Raw genomic sequence first — 8,591 nt, forward strand, 5'->3', positions numbered from 1 at the left:
GGGTATGGAGTAAGGTTATTACCAAGGCTTAGTTAGTGCTTCCAAATATCCGAAGCTTCAAAATAAATACAACAATAATAAAAATAAAAATAAATCACTATTGAAAACATAAAACATAGACTGCAAGAAAACATAAAACATAGACTGCAAGAAAACCTTTTTTTTCTTTTTTCTTAAAGTATTGCAATATTTTATTGACACAACACAGGTGGGTAGAAAAGTGTATGGAGTGAGGTGCCCCAGGCAGAGTTAGCATTTCAAAATGTCCGCTTTGCTGAAACTTAGGTGTTATAAGTGCACTGTATGTCTTATGTGTGCGACTGAGGATGACTGTTGACATCTTATTTTTCCAGAATCAGTAGGCTGGAGTTACTTTGATTTCTTACAGTTGGCTAGCGCATTTCAATGTGAAGAGGTTTAGCACATGGGCATGCTGCCTCTGTGTTCCGCCTTCTGCTTTTGTTCCTTTTTGTGTAAAAACAAGGCAGTTATTGTTTAATTGCTAAAATACTTGGAAGTACGATTACTTCTCGGAATAAGGGTTTCATGGAGGAAAAGAAACAACAGACATTTTTGGTATTTTCTGCCATCTATAAACAATTAACAACTGGAAACCATAGATAACTGTAAACTTAATAATAACTTGTAAATGTTGCTAATTGTCTATCATGGAACTTTAGAGGTTTCATTTTCATCCATCCATCCATCCATTTTCTGAGCCGCGTCTCCTCACTAGGGTCGCGGGCATGCTGTAGCCCATCCCAGCTATCAACAGGCAGGAGGCGGGGTACACCCTGAACTGGTTGCCAGCCAATTGCAGGGTACATACAAACAAACAACCATTCGCACTCACATTCACACCTACGGGCAATTTAGAGTTGTCAATTAACCTACCGTGCATGTTTTTGGGGTGTGGGAGGAAACTGGAGTGCCCGGAGAAAACCCACGCAGGCACGGGGAGAACATGCAAACTCCACACAGGCGGGACCGGCGATTGAACCCCGGTCCTCAGAACTGTGAGGCAAACGCTCTAACCAGTCGTAATATGACAATCATCCATAAAATCAATTTAATTGGAGCGTGATGATCTGTGAGAACGGTGAGACATGAGCAGGGGCGGAGCCAAAGGGGAGGCCGGGATAGCACTGGACCCCCCTGAAATCTGATTGGACTCCCCAGGTGCCCCCCAGATGATTGAGATACCACGGCACCGCACGTCTTGCCGAAAGGAACCGTTAGCATTTTGAAATCAGCGATGCCTTTCGATTGCTAAGTCCCTCCTGTACAGTAGTTGGGGCTATGCACCACAAAGAGTTGTAATCCACATTTATTAGGAAAAGAATAAGAATCCCCACAGAAGAAGAGGATTTGAGCCAATCTACGACGTCATTCTCAAGTAAGTTTTATGGTGGTGTCCTAATGAGTCACTGTTTAAAAACCCTTGTGTGTTCAGATAGGAGATCGTTTTGCTAGCAGCCACGGGTATCAAGCTAAAATTAACATTAAATTACATCTCATGGCGGTAAAAGCGAAAACTCATGCAATGTTTCAATAAGCAGCCAGTGCAGTGTGCCGGTCTCTCTCGCCCGCTGGCACACACAAACACGAGCACATGGACAAGTTATATCTCATGGCGTCTACAGTGTCAGCTTCCAACATCCACTCCACATGAACGTGTACATTTAATTGCTGCTTATATTGACGTGTTTCTCCAATGATTTTAGAGGAATGAAACGAGCAGACAATCGGCCAGCTAGCTGTTTCATGCTCTGTTAGCTTAAATGGAATATAACGTGAAGGAGGGTGGGGTATTTATCCTTCACGTTTTGTCCTTTGTTATGCGTCTAAACTGTTGGTATACTGATATGTTTGTTTAAAAGCTTTAATACTGACACTGCTACAGTGTCAAAAGTGTTGCTGTTGCATTTGTTTTTTCTTCTGTGCAGCATCTTGTTTCATGCATAATGTACTGCACAACAGGCTACCTAAAAACACTTCTAAGACAAACTAGTGGAGTACTTTCAAAGAAAATTTCAACTGATAATGAGCTTCACAAGTGTAACTTGTTTAAAAAGCATAAATACTGTAATTCAAGTGAATTCTACCTTCTTATTTAACTATTTTGTCTGTTTTATTTTATTATTTGATTCAAGAAGTCTGCCTTTTTCAACTACAAAAAAGAAGTCTGCCTTTTTATTCATAAAAAGTGTGCCTTTTTATTTCATATTTGTCATGTTTGTTCATGTTTCATATATATCAACTGTTTCCATGTTACTGGGCTATTTTTTTGTGAAATAAATTTGATTTGCTAAAGAATGTCAAAAATGTCGGTTGCGACTTTGGGAACCACTGAGTAGCTGAATGTTTGAATATGAAACTTACAACTACAGTGGTCTATTTCCCCTGACATTTTTTAGGCTTGAAGTGGGGATTTGATAACATTGTGCAATTGTAAGTGATGCTAAGAGTTACAAAACTGGCCTTTTTTTCATAGGCTCCGTTGAGAAATGAAAAGACAGGGGGACAAGATATATAACTTATTTTTAAAGAGAAGCAAGTCAGGCAACGGTAAGGTGGATAGAGAGAGTGTGAGTGAATGGCTCGTGTGTGTGTGCGTGAGTATCTGTGAGTGGGTAAAAGTGTGTGTGTGTGTGTGTGGATAACTGTGTGAGCGGGTTACTCTGTGATTGAAAAACTGTTGCAGTTGTTGAAGTTGTGTTTGTGTGTACGTTGTGTTGTAAACATTGTTAATAATTTAATTTATGCGCACAAACCTCTTCTGTGTGCTTAGTATGTACATTGCAACATTTAAGAGACTGATTGCAATTCATTGGTCGAGAAACAAATTCATTGTCATAGTCTGTGGACCCCCTGAAATAGCCTTGGCCACCCCAAGGACAAAAGTCTAGCTCCGCCACTGCACACGAGTGTCGCGGTTTTGACATTTCTTCGTGCGATGATTGACTTTCATCACCACTCTAACGATCTCTTCAGAATGTGAAGAGCGCTTCACTCCAAATGTTCACCTTGATAGCTTCTGCCAAGACACTGGTCACGATGCCTCGCAACGCTCTGCCTTCCCATGAAAGCGTGTGTGTGTGTGTATGTATGTGTGTGTGTGTGTGTAGACTACTGCAGGTCTGTCAAACTCATTTTCATCCAGGGACCACATTAGCATGATGGCTGCCACAGAAGACCACTAATAAGTGTATCTTCTATAGTATTCATCACATATTTTTGACATTTTGTAGCTGCCTCTGAATTTGATTAGTATTCCCTTGAGCAACAAATGTATGAATGAATAATTAGTTTTGCAAAAAAAATATTGGAAAGCGGCTGGCTACACTAAAAACATGATATAATAATGAAAGCTCTCATCTGACCAGAGTTGCACTATGTTAGGTTTTATTTTTAACTGCAATTGCAGCATTACACTGACACTGCACAAGAAAAACTTGGATGTCAAAGAAGCAACTAGTGCGAATTTCACAAATTCTCCAGGGTTTATCCTGCATATTACATTTGAAGGTAGCTGCCTCCGCCTAACATGAAATTCCTAAATTCTGAAATGATAATAGTTACACCAATGAGGTGGCGTTGTACAAGAAAGAGAAGTCACTCCTAAAATTGGCAGATGAATAGAGGACTAAAGACATATTTTCTTTCCTACTGCAAATGTGAAGGGAAGATTTTGGGGAATTTCAAACCGGTAAATATTGTTTCTTTACTAAGTACGTCTCATTCATTCATTTGTGAACCCCAATATTTTTGTTTTTTCAGCAATATCTCCTAAAGTAAGTGAGTTTTTAATAACACATTGTTTTCAAAATGACAGACATTCCAGGAAGACTTAACTGTTAGTATTTGTTTCTTTATTTCCTGTATGTTTATGACTGTATTTTAACCATGTAAAGCACTTTATGACACCTCTTTGTGAGAAGTGCTATACAAATAAAATGTACTTACTAATCTGTGAAAGGGGAATCAAGCCAACCAATTTACTGGCCATGGACATAAGTATGTACTGTATATACAGTATTGGAAATGTGTGTGTATAAGTCAATCAGTGAGTGTACAAGCACAAATGCAGTGGTCTTAACTGTCGTGTAACACACACTCATGTATGCATGTGCAAGACAAGGTGACACAACACACACACACACACACACACACGCGCTTCGGCAGATGACTGATGGCCAAACACGACCCACATGACCTTGTGCGTGTTCAGTCACTTTTACGGAGGCGACAGTTGACGATAAGTTGATAACATGCAAGCATGTTTACAGTCTCCGCGTGAGAAGGTCCATTCTTAAGGGGCTAGTTCTTTACTTTAGAGGTATTCGTATAAACAAAACGTGCTGAATGCAGACCCACACTAAACTCGAGCATAAATGAATGAACCACATTGTGCACGGCTTACGCAATATCGCTTCTTTTGCACCTAAACACTATCAGTGAACGTTAAATACTCCGTATGCTGTGACGACACAATGCTTTATGTTAAATTAAAGTACAACCGCTACAAGCCTTGCTTGCAAAAAGTGGGAAGGGTGGGAGATTCTAGTATATGTCCATACCGTATTTCCTCAAGTGGCCACCTCTATAATAGATGCCACGCCCAAAATAATTGCTGACATGATTGGAGTCACCGTCCTTTATTCCCAACAGGATAAAAAAAAAAGGTCTATGCTTTTCCACCACATGTTGCTACGCAGTCTTTACTATGTCACAGAGTGGACATGGCATCTGTAAAGCTGAACATAAAGCTTGTAGAGAGGATTCATTCCACCAATCCATTTTCTGAGCCTAACATGCATATTATTAGAAAGTGGGCGGAAGCTGGAATACCTGCAGAAAACCCATGCAAGCATGGGGAGAACCCCCAACCTCGAACTTTAGAACTGTGAGACGTGCTACCCACTCATCCACCGGGCTGTCTTGGACTTAATCCATGCAGAACATTTGGTTTTTTTGGGGTTTTTTTCACAAATCTCTACTATTCGTCAGTCTCCACATGGGTCTATTATTTTCTACAAACTATCGACCACTCAAAAGGGTTGAAGATGGCTTGCTGTCTTTGATGATGTCATATTAATGGCTCACCAAACATGCCAGTTTTTGGTTTCATGAAAAGTGATGGTTTTGGAGATGTGAGGATTCCGCCCAACGCCAGCGATTTCTACAAATAAAGGCCTCATCCTCTTATAACACCTGAATAAACACCTGGCACTCAATGCAATTGAGTAGCCCACTATATTAAAAGATTCCTCAACAGCTCTGCCAGCGTCACACAGTCTTATTCCTGATCTAATGGTGAATAATATGAGATCATCTTCCAGGGAGTGTCTTATCTATATGCATGGATGAAGAAGGCACATTACAGCCTCATGCGCATGCCAGTATATTGTAGTTTCAAACAATGTTCCCAGTCATGCCAAATCATAAAAGCTGACAGCGGCTGCCCCTGGGCAGAATATTTTACCGGGATAAGGCTTCTTTTTTGTGTGTCGGAACAAAGGGAATCTCCTAGCGCCCCCCCCCCCCCCCCCCCCCGTTTTCTCTTCCCTAAATCCAACCAAGCGTTTCCCACATGCCTGTTTTCAAGACAGTGGCGGCGGCGGCTGCCTGCCTTCCTGTCAATCCTGCTTATTAGCCTCTGAATGTTGCCTTTAAAAAAATGACTCCACCTAGGTCCCTTGATGTACTTTTGGACAGCAAAAAGTCTAAAGTGAAAATGTAAGTTCACTTCTCAATTAAGACTGACTGATTCTATGTGTGGACAATGACTTTATGCCGGAAATAATAGTGAATATGAAGTGTTCAATGATGCACAGCTGACCTTGCTTCAGCCTGAAGAACCAGGGCTCACTTCCCAGCTTGTCGCCACCCTGTTGCTCCTCTTCCCTCACGCACGGATCCTCCTCATCTTCCTCCTCAGCGGCGTTTCAGGCCAACTCGACGAGCTGCTCATGAAGAAAAGGCGGCCGAATGAGGAACCAAATGCACTCTTCACGCCCCAGAGTTTCCTCCTCGGCGGTGTCTCCCTCAACTGTCAGAGCGCAGCAGCGGGCGAGTTAAGCGCGAACGAAAGGCAGAGTGAGATGAAACATTACAGGAGAGAGATAGGGAGTGAGAGAGGGAGGGGGAAAGAGAAGAGATGGTGTGGTTGCACACTGTAGGAAGATCCTTCATAGTGCGTGAGCGCTTGTTTATCTCACTGTACTGTATGTCTCGTCTCCTTCCGCAAAGAAGATACAAGATCAGTCGTCATTTCTCCCAAGGACCACAGACTTCCTGTTAGTTCTCGGCTCAACTTACATTCTGAGTGAAATCCATTTTGTGCACTCTCGATTTCTGTTTTAAAGATTTTTTTTTTTTAGCGTGAAATAATCAAATCAAGTCGCCCGCGCTGCACTCAAAGTGCAGTCAATGTACCATGATGTATGTTTAATCTAACATCAAATTATGAATGTTTTAACTGTGCTTGACTTTAATTTAATTTTAATTTTATTTTTGTTTAATTTGTTCCATTACTAAGCTTGTGACATTACTTGTATATCAATTTTCCTCATTAAGATGAATTGAAATGGCATTAATTACAGATGTCCCAGTCCCATTTGTTTATATGCGAGTCACTGGATTATAAATACCTGCCAATACTGAGACCTGATCCGATAGGTCTGCAATTAATAAAGAAGTAAAACAAAATGTGAATTGCAATTGTTCTTATTGAAAATTTCTACTCTTTTCGTGTATTCTGATTACTTACCACTATAACACAGTTTCCAGTTGACTACTGTTAAAGACCATCAGTCAAGAACTCACTCCTTGGATCGCTACGCTACGTTTCTACCCTCCACCTGCGTCCTAGTCCCCTTTCCCTCAGCCCTGGTAAAAACTCCCTCATCTGCAATCAGCCCCATGATTGCCTAAGTTGTCAACCACTCCCTCCAAGGAGGTCTTGTCCCCACTGCACTGAAAACCACTGTCATCAAACCTTTACTCACACTGAAATATGTTCAAACTACCACCCCATCTCCAACCTCTCCAAATGTACTGGAAAAAGCAGTTGCTATCCAACTCCACAACCATCTCAAAACAAATAGTCTGTACAAGTTCAATCTGGTTTCCCCTCTGGCCACAGTACGGAAACTGCTCTAGTCAGAGCTGCTGATGGTGGCTGATGCGTTGACCACCGTATCCTGCCACTCCACCATCGGTCTTTCTGACACTGCCTTGTCCTGGTTCACTTCCTATTTAACTGACAGAACAGATTTTGTCTCTCTGGGAGGAGTCACTCTTCCTGTGCCCTGTGGTGTCCCTCAAGGTTCAGTCGTTGGCCCTACCCTTTTCACCCTGTACATGCTTCCCCTTGATCGTTTCATTAACCAGCACAGAATTTCATTCCATTGCAACGCTGATGACACCCAACTGTATGTCAAAACACATTCAACCCCTTCTGCAGCCTTTCCTTCATTCACACTTACCTCTGCCTGGAGGAGATTAAGGCATGGATGGTACAAAACATCCTCCAACTAAACAGTTAAAAAACAGAAGCCATCTGAGTTGGCACCCTGCACCAAACCCGGTCATCCACCATCACCAGCATCATTTTCCACAGTTAACAACCTGGGAGTTAAAATGGAACTTCACCTGACCTTTGAAACTCACATCAAACAGTTAGGCAAGACCTCCTTTTTGCGTCTGAGTAAGACTGTCAAAATCCACCCCACACACACTCTCTCCAATGCCGAAAAGCTTGTCCACATCTTTGTTTCATCCAGGCTGGACTATTGTAACTCGCTACTCATCGGGATCCCGGCAACAACATCCAGCAGCTGCAGTAAATTAAAAACTGTGGTGCGAGGATCCTGATGATATTTTGCTGCTGTCCCGGGTGGCACGGTGGCCGACTGGTTAGAGCGTCAACCTCACAGTTCTGAGGTCTGGGATTCAATCCCCGGCCCCGCCTGTGTGGAGTTTGCATGTTCTCCCCGTGGCTGCGTGGGTTTTTTTCCGGGCACTCCGGTTTCCTCCCACATCCCAAAAACATGCATGGTAGGTTAATTGAAAACTCTAAATTGCCCGTAGAATGTGAATGTGAGTGCAAATGGTTGTTTGTTCGTATGTGCCCTGCGATTGACTGGCAACCAGTTCAGGGTGTACCCCGCCTCCTGCCCAATGATAGCTGGGATAGGCTCCAGCGCGCCCGCGACCCTAGTGAGGAGAAGCGGCTCAGAAAATGGATGGATGGATGGATGGATGGATGCTGCTGTCCTACCAGTGCCTTTATGGCAATGTCCCCATCTACCTCAAGGAAGTGCTCATCCCCCATTCCTTCACACGACACCTCCACGCTGGACAGACTAATCTCCTCCAGCCTCCAAGGACCAGGTTTAGAACAATGAGAGAATGCGCTATTTGTTCAGCCGCTCCCAGTCAGTGGAATGCTCTCCCCGACAACCTAAGGGCACCACAGACTGTGGATGCTTTATAAAATAGTCCTAAAAACCCACCTTTTTAAAAAGCCTTTTTGAAATTTTTAGAAAGCTATATCTGCTGTAGGTTTGCTTTTGTATCAATTTTTA

The 8,591-nt window shown here is 42.6% G+C and overlaps 1 protein-coding gene across 2 annotated transcripts in view; it reads right to left on the reverse strand.

Moving 5' to 3' along the window:
• Positions 1 to 6,628, reverse strand: part of shisal1b (shisa like 1b) — a 54,251-nt gene extending 47,623 nt beyond the window's left edge. The window contains exon 1 of one of the 2 annotated variants that reach the window (XM_061773655.1): positions 5,843 to 6,617. The gene's annotated coding sequence lies outside the window, so the exon portion shown is untranslated. Of the gene's footprint in view, positions 1 to 5,842 lie in introns of both variants that reach the window. The other variant, XM_061773653.1, reaches the window with a different exon arrangement.
• Between the last annotated feature and the right edge of the window lie 1,963 nt (positions 6,629 to 8,591).

The sequence above is a fragment of the Phyllopteryx taeniolatus genome, chromosome 5, assembly GCF_024500385.1.
Source record: "Phyllopteryx taeniolatus isolate TA_2022b chromosome 5, UOR_Ptae_1.2, whole genome shotgun sequence".
NCBI classification, from domain to species: domain Eukaryota; kingdom Metazoa; phylum Chordata; class Actinopteri; order Syngnathiformes; family Syngnathidae; genus Phyllopteryx; species Phyllopteryx taeniolatus.